This window comes from Dreissena polymorpha, chromosome 2 (assembly GCF_020536995.1).
Source record: "Dreissena polymorpha isolate Duluth1 chromosome 2, UMN_Dpol_1.0, whole genome shotgun sequence".
NCBI lineage: Eukaryota > Metazoa > Mollusca > Bivalvia > Myida > Dreissenidae > Dreissena > Dreissena polymorpha.
The window spans coordinates 9865271-9884039 of NC_068356.1; positions in this window are offsets into that span (position 1 = coordinate 9865271).

The window sequence follows — 18769 nt, forward strand, 5'->3', positions numbered from 1 at the left end:
GTGCTAACCTCGTGGCCATATGATATTTCCCGGACCAATGACAACAGATGTGAATAGGAAGTCAAAAGTCATACGCGCGAGAGACATTGCTTCGATTAAATGATTTAATGAATCAGATTGATTATTTTATATTCTTCGTGTATACGACTGTTTGAAAAATAACGAATATGCGACCTTTGAATCATAGCTCGATACTAATACCTCATAATGCATAATACCCTATATGTCGACATTTATGGCACATGGCGCAAATGATTACGTTTAAGAAATATTTTCGATCAGCCGTTGATTACAGTGGAGTAGACAAGGATTTGAACTTTAAGTCATGTGAATTAAAATTAAAATAGATTTATTTTTATTGAACTAACTACTCAATTATACATGAATTCGCTTATGATTACGTTCGGTAAAACACAAAAAGAACATAATTGTGCGTCATACATATTTTTGTTTAAATTTTAGGAAACAAACGTCTCCGTTCGTAATCAAAAAGCCCATCGATGGAATCATAGTAGCTGGGTCTTTTGTATTAGTTGAACAAAAACAATTTATTAACATCAATGTATGTACACACATAATAAAGGTTTGGGATAGGAGTACACACGTACTGAAAGTCCCTATGTGCCTCGAGAAACTATAATTGTTACTTGAGGTTAATACAAATTATTATTACATAGTCTCACATCGAGATTTAGCACATGTAAATTATAATACATTTGCAATATGGTTTCAATTAATAAGCTCCATTAAAATTTGAAGTCATTACATCAGGATTCTAAAGTTTATACAAACATTTAACTAATTATAGATGATAAAATATACTTCAATCCATCTATGAATTCATATAAATGTTTCTTCATTGATACACATGTATGTTCGCTTGATCTTTTTAATACAATTGCAATTAAGTTGGGTCCGGCAATTGTATTGTTTCGAATGCACAAAGCATCAAATACTTATCATGCGAATATTCGGATATTCGATTGAATGAAAGCCGACTACTAGTATTTGAATACCAATTTTGATGTAGATGCCATCTTTATTCATTATGTTAACGTTATAAACTCTCTGTGACACCACATCTCATCGTGTATAGTTATAATGTAAATAGCGGATAGTATAACTAAAACTCAACTTAAACAATATATTTCATGTAAGGACTGAATTTTCATTACCCCGATGGCTTGATGGACAGTGTAGCTTTTACAATCTCTAATATTACTGCAATACTGCTATTGCATGACGCCGCACTATATATTTATCTTAAATGACAACGTATTGTTTAATGCGAGGATCGATTTGGAACAAAGCGGGTGAATTGCGCAAAATTTCTCAAAATAAACTCTACACCAAAGCTACTGTACTGTACTGTTGAAACTGTGGTTGTAATTTAGAGTGTCCACGCGTTTAGGCAAATGTAGTTTCACAACCATGTAGCGTTTACTAAAATAATGGCATTGGTAAAGCTGGAATTGAAATAATGTAAAGGCCATTCTGTATTTCATGAAATAGAAGCCGATAATTTCGAAAATAAAATCACAATTGTTTCGCATCAAATACACGAATATAAAGAATGTTGTTCTTGTATTTATGCATTTTAAAGATGAAACTAGTTAACAGCTTTATGCATATTGCATTTTGATGACGGCATAGTATATTTCCATATAACTGTTGTCTGGTGGTTAATTTTAAAATATCCGTGCAATGGACAACTTGTTTTATTCAATACACCCAGTTTGTGTAAGTACCACATCGCAAAGCAATATAATATAATGTCCCACTGTGTCATTTAAAAAATAAAAAAACGTGCTTATCTTGCGCCATTCAGAACTGACCTTGCTTTTTGACATGATACAATAATTTACTTTTCCCTTAAATATCATGAGTTTAAGTTTTCACGTTTTAAGAATTGTCATTTTAATCAGCAAATGAATATTTGCAAAACGTTTATTTACCTTACAGGCACATAACACTTGCCCATGGTTAGTCACCATTGCTAGTTCAACATAGTTCGTTGAAGTTAACGAAGTGAAAACAACAACTGTGTATGAGCCGGATGTTTTTATTATACATAAAACTAAAATGACTTTTGAACAACACACACACGCAAATATCAAATTTAGGCGCGTTAATGCTACGTACAACAGACAGTGTATTTGCAATCAAATACGAGTACCAAATTAGGGACTTTGATTTTAAATTGGCCTTAATAATTATTTGCAAAGTGTCTAGGTGAAAGCTGTGAAGTTCTTTTATTAGTTATTATTTTCAATCATGACCCATGAAAAAATCATTTAATCGTATATATATTGTTTATAATTGTAATCTCTACGTCAAATCGACAAGCGGATCACTTACGCAAAATCGACGGCCCGTCCAGCTTCATAAAATGCAAGTATGTAGTCAGATGTATCCGGATCTCTAATATATTTATTAATCTAAAAAAGTTAACTCCGCATAATGAAATTATCGAACATGTAGGTTTTTGAGTCCTGTCTATATTACCATGAACGAATGAACAACGAAATTAACCCTAATAACCACCGAAGTGAAGTTTAAAAAAATAATTCAAAAACTAGCTTCTATGTAAATGCTTTTTTCGGAATATCCGTTGAAAAACTGTCTAGTAGAAAATCTGCGTTTAATTAATTCATCAAAGTCATGCCAAGATTGTAACGGTTTTTAATAAAAACATTACCTAGCAAAGTAACATTATTTTATTATTTATTAAATAATCCCAAAACTAGTTTCTATGTAAAAAGTTGTAAAGTTGCATGGGTGATGTTTTTCCAAAATGTCCGTTAAAAAACTGTGTTGTCGAAAAACTGCGATTAATTAATTTAATTCAGTCATGTACAAAGCCATGATTTTAACGCTTTTTATTTGTTACTGGGACTTTTTCACAGTTTTTCGTATTTTATTTTAAAAGATATTATTAAATACATAATCTAACAAAAAACACTAGTCTGAACGATTATAATTAAAAAAAAACAACAGCAAGGTATACAACTGTTGTTAACACATTTTTCTACGACAGGAGGGCAATTTGGACAACTAAATATATTACATCCATTATTTTTTGAATTAAAATTCAATTTTGACAATTTTTATTTGGGCAAACTGTGAACATGACCATTTAAGTTATTTTGGTACCAGAAAACCTATATTTTAACGACATAATACTTTTCGGTGATCACACATAATTGTATTTAGTGTCTTGTGAAATCAGTCAGGCGAAAGACTGAGGACATATCGACATAGCGCGCAGTTAAATAAACTGAAATGTCATGATCAACTGTATCCTGATACAAAACATATTTAAATGACAATTTCAAAATTGGTTCAGTCGCGAAAATCTACTTAGATGTTCAAATTAAATAAATGACTGTATTTGCAATGTAATAACTGCGTTGCTAGTTATATATAAATACAAAAAAGCGCTTGATTCTGTTTACATGATTTGTCCGCGTCGAATGATTAATGATGTGCTGTCCCGGCGTGCAATGTCGGATGGGGGAGGGGCCGAAATACCCGTATTAAGTTAGACTTTCCGGTATAGTGAATACAGACCAACCTCAAAATGCGCCGAAAGTGAATTGTTAAACCGAAGAAGCGCGTAAACCAACAACCGCGCCAACCAAATAGTCGTTAAATGATTTAATGACTCATTATGATGACTATATGAATATCCGGGTACACGACTGTTTGAAAAAACAACGAATACGTGACCATTTATTTATAGCCCAAATAACTCTAAATAAATTATATCCGTAATGACGAAATTTATGTATTAACAGGTGCAAACGATTCGGTTAAATAAATATTTTTCGATGATCCGGTCATGGTCGCGAAAGAGAAAATGAATTGTAATTATAAATCACAATAATTGCGTTATGATTTATTGATCGAAATGAGTGCTATATTGCACATGCATGTCTTTATGATACGTTATATTATGAACACTATAGCACTTCAATAGGGCGCTATTGATACAAAAAGGAAGGAGAAGTTTTGCTGCTACTGTTTAATGTTAAAAAACAACTTTAATTTTCAGTATGTGTGTTTGAAGTGATTGATTCACAAAATGTATCCTTCTTTGAAAAACAAATGTGAACGCTATTTTATTCTTACTACACTTTAACTTGTAACCTATGATGTTTTTGCAGGTGTTGGATGTCAGAACTAAGAAAGTATAAGAAGTAAACCGTATTAAATGAATTGCAAAATAGCGTTATGCGCATGCGCACGAAATTGGTTTTCAAGAATTGTAATTTCATTTCATTGCGCTTTGTATGCTTTGGTTTGAATCCCACTCTTATTTTTTATCGATAATATTTAAATTTTATCGTTATTTTGATGCTGTTACATAGATACCGCGTTGGAACAGGGAATGTACATTTGATCACACGTCTAAAATACGTTCATTTGATTATCCAAACCATCCTGTAGAAGTTATACAATGTCCGTGTACTTTTACTTTAAAAAGTGTTTCTTTTTGTCAGTCAAATTGTTCATATGTCCATCAAACTAGTATGACACACAAACATACATTAAACGGGAGGAATACTTTTTTATGATCCGCTTTTTATGTCAACATATCCGACTTGTTGTTGAAACAATGTTAATTCAAAATATAAACAACATACGTTTTAAAGGGACCGTCACCGCGATTGACGAAAAAAAAGTTCTAAAATACCGTATTTTTTTTACAATTATTACTTTATATTGGTTTATATATCACGACTGGTGCATTAAATTATTTGAAAGAAGTCCATATTTTCAGTATATTCGGTAATACAATTTCGCGATGTGAAATCGAAAGTACATCAAGAAAATAGGTGACATAAGGATATACACACTATAAATAACGCAAGTAGATTGATCATTTTATATATAAAATATATACAATTCACTACGCATGAACAATTTGCATTCCTGGGTTTACAATGCGACGATGATGATCACTCTACTTGCGTTATTTATAGTTAATTGGTAGTTACCTGGTACCTGTAACCTGTAAAATTTATTACCGAATATACTGCAAATATGAAACCATTCGTAATATTTTTGATCCATATAAACTAATAATTGTAAAAAATACGGTATGTTAGAACTGTTCTTTTTTTTTCGTCAATCGTGGTTGACGGTCTCTTTAAGACCACTAGATTAGGCTTGTTCACAGTCATGAAACTGTTTTTCAATAATGTCGAAAATGTCTTAACTCAAAGGAATGATATTTTGGAAGAAGCCAAAAACAATTATACAAATCGTCCCATTGCAAAGAGGTACGATATGCCTTCTAATTTCAAATTCACATGGTACCTTTTTGCACCAAGGGGGTGAACATATTTGGAGAAAAATAAGAAATTAAAATACCTTTTATGAACATTACAATCAACTGTATAATACATATACGCATTATTGAAAACGTGACTTGATAACAAATATTTTTAAGACAGAATAAGAAAACTTTTAAAAACGGGACCTGATATTTACGTTTGAACGAAACGATATTGGCAGGGTATGTATACATAATGAGTGCATGTTCCCGCCTTAAACACGCAGTTCTGTAATTTCGGAATCAAAGAAGACAATGAATTCTTTCGCATAACCTAGTGTTCTAGCATTGCGGTTTTGATCCCTGTCATGGCCACATTATGGTTATGGTGAATGGTCTATCCTCATTACCGATTCAATTCTGGAAGTTGTAAGTTACTGAGTTAAGTATGTACTTTAAGTAACGTTCGCAAACTCATTTGTCGGATCATGTACTATTTAAAAGTACCCCAGGTACACCTAAGTATACTACCAGGTACACCTAAGTATACTACTACTACTACTACTACTATTACTACTACTACTACTACTTCTACTGCTACTACTACTACTACTACTTCTGCTACTACTTCTACTACTACTACTACTACTACTACTACTACTACTACTACTACTACTACTACTACTACTACTACTACTACTACTACTACTACTACTACTACTACTACTACTATTACTACTACTACTACTACTACTACTACTTCTACTACTACTACTACTACTACTACTACTACTACTACTACTACTACTACTTAATTGTCACTGTAATATTGTTTATATCATCTTTAACAAATCATTTATCGATATGTCGTGTGCGATTTGTGTATTTAAATGTGACCTTCAATCCGGAGTACAGTCACGATTCCTTTTCAAAAAAATCGTGCGCGATTTGTGTTCTTAAATTTGACCTTTATTCCGGAGTGTAGTCACGATTCCTTTTCAATAAAAACATTTTAATCATTTTATCAATATTGAACTTCACAACAAATGTTAAGTAATGATCTAGTTTATAATATTTTTTATGCGTCATGTTAGCCTTAACGCGTGATTATACGAGTTTGTTAAATATTAATTAAGTTATATAACATGTGTAAAACACTTATTAAACATATATTTCAATATAAATTAAAATAAAAGTTAAGAGGAACATGCATCAACAATGCTAAATAAGCCAGATATTTAATTCCTAAATCGAAAACGTCTGTAAAGTCGAGTTCGCCAGTTGTAAAACATGCATGTACGATGTGAATCTAAATTTAGTTTTACGGTTATTTTGAATTCCTGCAACGATATCTGTTCATACGACAAACGAACACTAACTAAAAAGCCGAATATTTCGGTTATTGTAGGAAAATATGTACGAAATATCTTCGTCACAATCGGCTCGGGGCGCTAATTTGTCTTTGCTGCATTGTATGAAATTCGTCTTCCATGTATAATTTTTCTAGTCTATTTTGTGAGATTGTAACATATTACAACTACTACTACTACTACTACTACTACTACTGCCACCACTACTACTACTAGTAGTAGTACTACTACTTCTCGAATTACTACTACAACAACAACAACAACAACTACTACTACTACTACTACTACTACTACTACTACTACTACTACTACAACTACTACTGCTACTACGACTACGACTACGATTACGACTACGGCTACCACTACTTCTTCTACTACTACTACTGCTACTACTAATAATACTACTACTGCTACTACAACTACTACTATTACTACTACAACTACTACTATTACTACTACTACTACTACTACTACTACTACTACTACTACTACTACTACTACTACTACTACTACTACTACTACTAGTACTACTACTACTACTACTACTACTACTACTACTACTACTACTACTACTACTACTACTACTACTACTACTACTACTACTACTACTACTACTACTACTACTACTACTACTACTACTCCTCCTCCTCCGACTACTACTACTACTACTACTACTACTACTACTACTACTACTACTACTACTACTACTACTACTACTACTACTTCTACTACTACTACTTCTACTACTACTACTACTACTACTACTACTACTACTACTACTACTACTACTACTACTACTACGACGACGACGACGACGACGACGACGACGACGACGACGACGACGACGACGACGACTACTACTACTACTTTTACTACTACTACTTCGTCTAAGGTTAAAGGAAATGAAACTCGATGTCACATGTTGATAGGGAACCTGTCAGTTAATAAATTTTTACGACTTCTTTACGTGAATTCCTATGTATGTATAGATATTGACAAGGTAAATCACTCGCTATTTTCTAAAGCAACGGATGTGCGTTATTATGCATAATTAAATCGCTGTCACCCCGGCCTGCGCGCGCATTTCAATAAGCGAGCGAGGTGAAAGCGCTTTAATTATGCAAAATGACGCACTTCCTTTGCTTTAGAAAATGGCGAGTGATTTACCTTGTCAATATCTATGTAAATAATGGAACTATCTTTTTTGTACATAATCGAACTATCTTTTTTTTAAGAAGACGTTTTGTCGGAAGAGTTTTATTAATTTAGTATGTGTATGCAGAAATATGTTTTTTTTCGCATGTCTGATTGCGCGTATTCTCATTCAGATTGCAATAAATGATTCTGACCCTGTTTACATCTCGATGACCAGATCATGTGACGACAAAACATCAGCTTATCGGGAGACAATTGTTCTGGTATCGCCGTTTCCGGCGTGACGATTATTACTAGTATAATTATTATACTGCTAATGCTTATTATAATTATTGTGCTTAAGATTTTAATTGATGATGAAATTGCTGATTGTGATGCTGATGATGATGTGGTGGTTGTGGTGGTTGTGGTGGGTGTGGTGGTTGTGGTGGCTGTTTTCGTGATGATGATTATCCTGATGGTTATTATTTTTATGCTGCTGCTTTTGTGGCTGATGATGATCATATTTATGAGGAAAATAGGAGGCGGAGGAGAACGACAAAGACGGTATCTTGAAAGAATCAAAAATCGAAATATCACTTACATTTCTGACTACCAGAATGCCACTCAGGGGTTCCGCTGTCGATCGCCATTGGCGCCAAATGGCGCTAAATTTTTAAATGTGGCTCCAATTTTTTAAAAGTGGCGAATTTCAAAAAATCGGTAAAATCCTATCCGAAAATGTACTGCTAGTCGAAAGCACGCGACCGAGCATTAGCGGCCAGCGTCTGTCAGTTGTAAATATTGATTTACGACGATGTAAGCGACCTACAGTGCAGAATGCATTAGAAATCACCGAAGCGTGTAAGTGTTACAAACGGTGTTTTTACTGCTATTGTCAAGTTTTATGGGGGTTATTATCGGATTAACGGCTCCTTTATGATATTGAGCAATAAGTTAAGTAACACGGGGACAAACTGTCACGACGATCAATAATTATAATGATTATTAGGGCCGCTATTTCTTTGTTAAAATCAAAACCAAGGGGCTGGCAAAAGCATTTAATTTCTCAACATCAACAAATAAAAACTTGTTTCAACAGGTATTTGTGAGCATTTCTGTTTAATTGTAATGTTCTGGGAAGGATATAAATTGATTAAGATAACAACAATTTCTGAATTAAATATAAAACATTCACTCGATGTACTATATTTCGGATATGTTAAATTCGGACATTTAAAGATAGGGACATTTTGTGTTGGTTTGATGTTGATAGTTTGTAAAAATATGTTTTATGTTATTTCAGGCAACTAGAATGGATGGTGGCAATTATCTGGGCCTTTCTGCCAGGAAAAAGGCGTGAACAACAGTCATTTAATTGAACCCGGAAATCATCCACCACTAACAGAAAACTTGTTAACAACAGAAGCTGATGTATATCATGTCCAAATGACCAAATATAACTGTTAAACACTTTGAAGTTAGATGCTTTATTTTCTGATTCCCTTTCAAATGATGAACATTGGTGTGATTTTATGTTTAAATAATTAATTTCGAAACATTTATGCAGCATACTGTTTAATACATTGATGTTAACATTGTTATATTATTTTGGTTATCTATGTTGTTTATCAAGTTGAAAAAATGTTATTTATATATAAATAAAGCTTATTAAGACTTATAAAGGTATGACTTATGAAGGTACTTATTGTTTTTTTTATGAAATAACATACTTTTTAAAGTGATAATATAGTCAATGACATTAATGTAGTAAGGTTTCTTGAAATGATTGTTCTTATTAAAAAGGTGGAATAACCGACAGTATTCACGCCGCGAAAAAGTGGCGACAACTTTTTTTGGGCCAGTGGAACCCCTGGCCACTAGACAAGTGGCAACGGAGAGGATTTAAGAGCTATAGCAATTTATATAGTCACAAGAAATATCTTAAAAAATATTCGGCGTATATCATAACTTTGAAATAAGGATAGAAAACTTATTGTTCTAATTTATTAAATTAAAAACACAGGTTTAAGTATTGTTGTTTTCTTTTTCTCTCACAAAGTCGCATATCCACCACAAGTAATATTTGTCATGAAGTGCACGGACATTAAACCACATAATAGTATTCGTAAATACAAAGTTTACTAAGTGTGATACTATTATATGTGTTCTCACTTATCTTGTTATGAATGTATTTGTTTCATCACCGAAACATTCGATATTTGAAGACACAGTTTTCTTTCCACACATTCAGATAACACTTACAACCGCGTCATATAAAAATGTGTCTTATGGCATATGAGGCCAGCGTAGCTCAATCCCCAGCCTGCGCACTTGCGCAGTCTGGCCAGGGGCCAGCGTAGCTCAATCCCCAGCCTGCGCACTTGGGCAGTCTGGTCAGGGGCTAGCTCAATCCCCAGCCTGCGCACTTGGGCAGTCTGGTCAGGGGCTAGCTCAATCCCCAGCCTGCGCACTTGGGCAGTCTGGTCAGGGGCTAGCTCAATCCCCAGCCTGCGCACTTGGGCAGTCTGGTCAGGGGCTAGCTCAATCCCCAGCCTGCGCACTTGGGCAGTCTGGTCAGGGGCTAGCTCAATCCCCAGCCTGCGCACTTGGGCAGTCTGGTCAGGGGCTAGCTCAATCCCCAGCCTGCGCACTTGGGCAGTCTGGTCAGGGGCTAGCTCAATCCCCAGCCTGCGCACTTGGGCAGTCTGGTCAGGGGCTAGCTCAATCCCCAGCCTGCGCAGTTGGGCAGTCTGGTCAGGGGCTAGCTCAATCCCCAGCCTGCGCACTTGGGCAGTCTGGCCAGGGGCCAGCGTAGCTCAATCCCCAGCCTGCGCACTTGGGCAGTCTGGCCAGGGGCCAGCGTAGCTCAATCCCCAGCCTGCGCACTTGGGCAGTCTGGCCAGGGGGCTCAATCCCCAGCCTGCGCACTTGGGCAGTCTGGCCAGGGGCTAGGCTTTCCGCTATAAAAAAAGAACTTGAGGTTTCATGGTATCTCCTGATTATCCTTCTAAGTATGCATATCTTGACAAGACTGCGCGGATTGCAGGATTGACTTGAGCTACGTTGGCAGTATATTGCATAAGTCCCAGTTTCGCATGACGCGGGTCTTTAAAAATCTAATTGCGTCTTGCAAATAGAACATCAAACCACGATACTTCACGATAGAAAATTGATATGTCACACTTTGTTATAATAACAAACTGGTATATGCAGTTAGCTTATTCTAGCTAACATCATATATTTTCAGACAAACTGACTGCGTGCGTCACACAATTATTTCTACATAACTTAACGATTTTCCTTTTAGCATGGTCACTTACAATACAGGGCAAATGGCATTTACCGATAGGTTTTCTTTTATTCATTTTCCTGCAATTCTTGTTATTTGATATCTTGAAAGCAATACTGTGTTATCAACATAAGGTGCACGTCGAAATTCCTATACAATTGCGAGTTTACCAAACAAAGCCCTATTGAAAAACTCATTTTATAATGAAAATGGTAATAATAAACAAAACCATTGTACTTTTTACCATAAATCTGAACATTTCTTCCACAACGCGTAGATTTTGAGCTCGTCGTTTGTTTTTTTAACGCGTATTTAATAGTTGATTTTGAAAGCTTATTAATGGCGTTTCCACAAATGAATATACACATTAATCTTACACGATATGATATAACGTACATGCAGGTCAGCAACACTTGTTCTAAAGTTTAACTTTTAAACAATTATTTCAAGATGACAATTAAGTTCTTTTTTTAATGAAGCATTGTTTATACCAAAACCTAGCTTTATTTTATAATAATATTTTTTTCTATTTATTTCTTTTCATAAATATTGGTGTTTGGTAATTTTTTTGAACTGGCCTTTGGGTAACTTCAATAATGAGTATTTTACTCGTCTTCACGGTCGCAGAATTGACTAAAGACAATTACAAAAAATTACTAGTGTTTATTCTTATTACACTCACTGGGTTTTAAGTCATTAAAATGCTTATTTTTGACATTCATGATATACGTAAAGAAGTTTTTAATACCACAGTTCGTGACGATGTGAATTGACTGTTATTGACTGTTATTACCGCCATTGGTTTATCAGAAATTATCGTCACGTCTTTGTCCTGTTTTCGCAGCCTATTATCTGTAAAACGATCTTTACTTATTTTGCTTGAGTGACACTTTCAATCGCATGACATTTGGTTTTAAATTTTTTAAATAGACCGTGCGAGTACAGGTGTTACATCAGTTGTAATTTTTAGGAAAGATAAAATAGTCAATCGGCAGTAAAATAGTAGCCGTGCCTTTAAATTACGGTGATCAGTTAAACAAACAAAACTTACTGCCATCGATAATGATAAGAGTATACAAATACTTATAGCTTAAGGATAGTAGTAAATGCGTTCTTTAAGTCTTTTACTAACCTCAACCATTATTATAGTATAACAACACTTAAGGGTTAAGGATAATAATAGACACGCTTTTAATTGTTAAAGTACCATATGGGGGATTTTTTTATCAAGTCGAATCTTTCTTTTTCAATCGCTTATTTTAAACCATATTAACGAAACTGACGTCAGTAACGAAAAACGAAATAAACGAACATCTTTTAATAAAATTAAACCGTACTAATTTAGATTGAGCAATATAATGATGCTTCAATAATCAAACAGGTCGATTTTACTGTCACCGACTACCAAATCATCATTAATAGAGCAAAATATTTCGGGCTGTTTATTTTGTAGTTCACTTATTTACACGGGCACTCAAATTACAACTATCGTGTTTAATCTCCTAAAAACAGTTCAAAACATCAAGCATCAGTTTGTGATCACATATTAACTCCATTATAGCTGAGATGATTTACTCCAATCGATACAAACATTTGTATTTACAACAGACTTTTTTACTGATGAAACGTATGATGTTTTAGCTTTTTAATTATAATTGCAATTTAGTTGGGTTGGGCACTTCTTGTTGCATTGTATATCCATTAATAAGAAAGAACAAGTTATTAATGCACAATACGTTCGACGTTATTGTAAATTGTGCACTTGATAACAGAATCAAGAAATGTTTCTTAGTTTCGATAGCATAAAGTATTAAGTACTAATTATATGAACAGTCGATCGAATAAAATGCGAATACTCGATTACAAATCGTGGTATTTGATGCGATCCCTAGTTATTGTTTAAACGAAAGCTTATCTCTATTACACAATCTTAAATAAATGTGCATAGCGAACATCATAACTAACACTCAACTGTAACAATATATTTTATGTAAGGACTGAGTTTTATTTACTCCGAATGTTTGGCGGACAGTTAAGCAATTACACGAGATTCGGATAATATGAGCGATATTTGAATAATAAAATACCGTGTTTTGCTTCATGTGTCGCGCAAAATATCGTGTGTTGCTTCGTGTGTCTCCCTTTGAACTCGAGACACGATATTGTGCGCGATATTCAAAGCGACACACGATATTTTGCGCGATACACGAAGCGACACACGATATTTTGCGCGATACACGAAGCGACACGCGATATTTACCACGATATATCGCCTTTTGGGCTATCTTCACAAGGGCGATATTTCGTTGTACATTCTCGCGCGTCGCTTCGTGTATTGCGCAAAATATCGTGTGTCGCTTCGTTTGTCGTGTGTCGCCCTTGATAAAAGAAGGGCGAGAATATAGATGGCACTATCCGGATTCCGTATTTATGTGACAATATATTCCTAACGGTGTATTGAATTTGGAATACAGTACATGAAATTACATTGCTGACACAATATCTTTAACTTAGCTGTGGCAATATGGTTAAATGTAAATATTGCAACATTGTTGAATGGCGGACAATATACAAGTATCCATTATTACACAGTGCTGCACTGTTGAAACAGAGGTTGTTATTAAGAGTTTCGATACGTTTAGGCGAATGTTGTCTCACAACCGTGTACATTGTATTAATAATGAAAAGATAAAAATTAACCAATAGTGATAATAAAATTGGGTAAACTAGAATTGAAATACTATTTCGAGTATAGTAATGCATTAAGTATAAAACGTTCTATACTTGTGTTCTTACGAACTGACTTTGCATTTTTTTTTAAGATCAAGTACAAACACAGCGTGCACTTTTTCACTTATTAAATCACTTAATCCTTGCAAATAATTTATATTCGGATAATTTCTAAATTTAGTTCTTTTGACAAAAGTCAAACAAACATCAAAATTGCATTCAATTCATGGAAACGCTAACAATATAAAAAAATATATAAAAGTTACCTGATAATGCTAAACAATGATTTATTCCTTGATAGGCAAAATGCGAAACTGCCGTTAATTATTTTTTTGTAAACCCTTCGCAATCCGTACGTTTAACCGCACCATTCAAATTTATAACAATTGTAAAACATAAACTTCATTGCCACGCTTTATAATACGGGTGTCGCGTGAAATTTCACTCATGCGCGTTCATATTATCGCTTCTGCCACTGCTTTGCAGCGTGTTAAAAAAATGCTTAAACCTCATTTTTTAATCTCTTAATTAATTAACTCCATTTGTAGAGCAATTTGTAAACATGCAATGACGTTTTATACGTACCACGACCGAACACAATTATTCAAAGAGAGTGGGGCGTTTTTCTGGGGTAAAGATATTGGAAAACAAACACATGCATATTTAAACGGATCTGTATTTCTGAAATAGAAGCCGATAATTTTGAAAATAAAATCACAATTGTTACGCATTAAATATACGAATATAAAGAATGTTGTTCTCGTATTTATGCATTTAAAAGATGAGACTAGTTAACAGCTTTATGCATATTGCATTTTGATGACGGAATAGTATAATTGCATATAACTGTTGTTTTGTGGTTAATTTTAAAATATCCGTGCAATGGACAACTTGCTTTATTCAATACACCCAGTTTGTGTAAGTACCACATCGCAAAGCAATATAATATATTGTTCCACTGTGTCATTAAAATATAAAATACGTGCTTATCTTGCGCCATTCAGAACTGACCTTGCTTTTTGACATGATACAATAATTTACATTTCCCTTAAATATCATGAGTTTAAGTTTTCACGTTTTAAGAATAGACATTTAAATCAGCAAAAGAATATTTGCAAAACGTTTATTTACCTTACAGGGATATTACACTTGCCCGTGGTTAGTCATCATTGCTAGTTCAACATAATTCGTTGAAGTTAACGAAGTGAAAACAACAACTGTGTATGAGCAGGATGTTTTTATTATACATAAACATCAAATGACTTTTGAACAACACACACACGCAAATATTAAGTTCCAAAAGCACGTGGATTACTTTGACTAATCAAATTTAGGCGCGTTAATGCTACGTTTACCAGGCAGTGTATATGCAATAAAATACGAATACCAAATTACGGACTTTAATATTAAATTGGCCTTAATAATTATTTGCAAAGTGTCTAGGTGAAAGCTGTGATGTTCTTTTATTAGTTATTTACAATCATGACCCATGAAAATTTCATATAATCGTATTTAATGTTTATAATCTTAATATCTACGTCAAATCGTCAAGCGGATCACTTACGCAAAATCGACGGCCCGTCCAGCTTCATCAAGTGCAAGTATGTAGCCAGATGTATCCGCATCTATAATATATTTATCAATCTACAAAATTTAACTCCGCATAATGAAATTATCGAACATGTAGGTTTTTGAGTGCTATCTATATTACCATGAACGAATGAACAACATCAATAACCCTAATAACCACCGAAGTGAAGTTAAAAAAATGATCCATAAATTAGCTTCTATATAAATGTTTTTTTCGGAATGTCCGTTGAAAAACTGTCTAGTCGAAAATCTGCGTTTAATTAATTCATCAAAGTCATGCCAAGATTTTAACGGGTTTTAATAAAAACCTCACCTAGCAAAGTAACATTATTTTATTATTTATTAAATAATCCCAAAATTAGTTTCTATGTAAAAAGTTGTAAAGTTACATGGGTGATGCTTTTTCAGAATGTCCGTTAAAAAACTGTGTTGTCGAAAATCTACGATTAATTAATTTAATTAAGTCATGTACAAAGTCAAGATTTTAACGCTTTTTATTTGTTACTGTGACTTTTTCACAGTTTTTCGCATTAAAAAAAAGATATTATTAAATACATTACCTAACAAAATTACACCGGTCTGAACGAGTATAATTTTAAGAAAAACAACAGCACGGTATACAACTGTTGTTAACACATTTTTCTTCGACAAGAGGGAAAATTGGACTTTCTGAATATATTACATCCATTATTTTTTAAATTAGAATTCAATTTTGACAATTTTTATTTTGACAAACTGTGAACATGACCATTTAAGTTCTTTGGGTACCAGAAAACCTATATTTTAACGACATAATTATTTTCGGTGATCACACATAATTGTATTTTGTGTCTTGTGAAATCACTCAGGCGAAAGACTGAGGACATATCGACATAGCGCGCAGTTAAATAAACTGAAATGTCATGATCAACTGTATCCTGATACAAAACATATTAAAATGACAATGCCAATATTGATTCAGTCGCGAAAATCTACTTTGATTTATAAATTAAATAAATGACTGTATTTACAATGTAATAACTGCGTTGATATTTTTATATGCATTTTTCAGAAAGCGATTGATTCTGTTATTATGATTCGTCCGCGCCGAATGATTAATTATGTGCTGTCCTGATGTGCGGTGTCGGATGGGGGAGCGGCCGAAATACCCATATCAAGTTAGACCTTTGGTATAGTGAATACTACGGTGGCATAGAGGCGACATTCACTCCTATTTTTTTTTAAATTGCACTCCTCTTTATTCTATCTCGTGACCACGACTTAGTAACTCCTGGCCACGAGTTAGCTATGTCGTGGCCACGAGATAGAAAAAAGAGGAGTGCAAAACTTAATAAAAGAGGAGTGCAATTAAAAAAAGAGCGGTGCAGTAAATAATTGAGGTGTGCATTAAACAAAAGAGAGGAGAATTTCGAGTTAGTCAGCCAATCAAATTTTGTGTAACATGTGTAAATATTCTTTACGCATATATATCATATATATAGATGGCCAAAGCGGGCTTTTAATGTAATGATTACTTCCCTTTGTATAAAGATCACCAAGGACGACCATATGGAACAATTTGATTGGCTGAGCTAAGTCGGGATCCCGAGATAGCTAAAATTTTCTCCTATTTTGTTGATGCTAACTTCCCTTTTCATAAAGATCAACATGAACGACCATATGGAACAATTTGATTGGCTGACTAACTCGTGGCCACGAGTTAGCTAAGTCGGAATCTCGAGATCTCAAAATTCTCTCCTCTTTTGTTTCATGCACCCTTCCTTTATTTACTGCACCGCTCTTTTTTTAATTGCACTCTTCTTTTATATAGTTTTGCACTCCTCTTTTTCTATCTCGTGACCACGACATAGCTAACTTGTGGCCACGAGTTACTAAGTCGTGGTCACGAGATAGAAAAAAGAGGAATGCAATTTAAAAAAGAGGAGTGAATGTCACCTCTATGCCACCGTAGAATACAGACCAACCTCACATGCACCGAAAGTGAATTTTTAATCCGGAGAAGCGCGTAAACCAACAGCCGCGCCAACCGACAGTCGTAAAATGATTTAATGACACATAATGATGAGTATGTGAATATCCGGGTGCACGACTGTTTAAAAATCAACGAATAAGTGACCATTTATTAATAGCCCAAATAACTATAAATAAATTACATCCGTTATGACGAAATTTATGCATTAACAGGTGCAAACGATTTGGTTAAAGAAATATTTTTCGATCATCCGGTCATGGTCGCGAACGGAAAATGAATTGTAATTATAGATCACAATAATTGCGTAATGATTTATCAATCGAAATGAGTGCTATATTGCGCATACATGTCTCTTATATGATAAGTTTAATTATTAACACTATAGGGCGCTATTGATACAGAAAGGAAGGAGAAGTTTGGCTGATACTGTTTAATGTTATAAAACAACGTTAATTTTTAGTATATGTGTTTGAAGTGATTGCTTCACAAAATGTCTCCTTCTTTGGAAAACACATGTGAACGCTATTTTTATTCTTACTACACTTGAACTTGTTACCTTTGATGTTTTTGCAGGTGTTGGATGTCAGAACTAAGAAAGTATTAGAAATAAACCGTATTTAATGAATTGTAAATTAGGCTTTATGCGCATGCGCACGATATTGGTTTTCAAGAATTGTTTTCATTGCGCTTTGTATGCTTTGGTTTGAATCCCACTTGTATTTTTTATCGATAATATTTAAACATTATCGTAATTTTGTTGCTGTTACATAGATACAGCGTTGGAGTTGGGAATTTACATTTGATCATGCGTCTTAAATACGTTCATTTGATTATCCAAACGATGTTAAAGAAGTTATACAATGTCCGTGTATTTTTACTTTAAAAAGTGTTTTTTTTTGTCAGTCAAATTGTTCATATGCCCGTCAAACTAGAATGACACGCAAACATACATTAAAAGGGATGAATAATTTCTTATGATCCGCTTTTTTTATGTCAACATATCCGACTTGTTGTTGAAACAATGTTAATTGAAAATATAAACAACATACGTTTTAAAGGGACCGTCAACCGCGATTGACGAAAAAACAAAAGTTCTAAAACACCGTTTTTTTTTACAATTATTAGTTTATATTGATTAAAATATCACGAAAATATTACTATTGCTATTACTGCTACTACTACAACAACAACAACTACAACAACTACTACTACCATTACTTCTGCTACTACTACTACAACAACTACTTCTACTACTACTACTACTACTACTACTACTTCTAGTACAACAACAACAATAAAAACAACAACAACAACTACTTCTTCTACTACTACTACTACTTCTACTACTACTACTACTACTACTACTACTACTACTACTACTACTACTACTACTACTACTACTA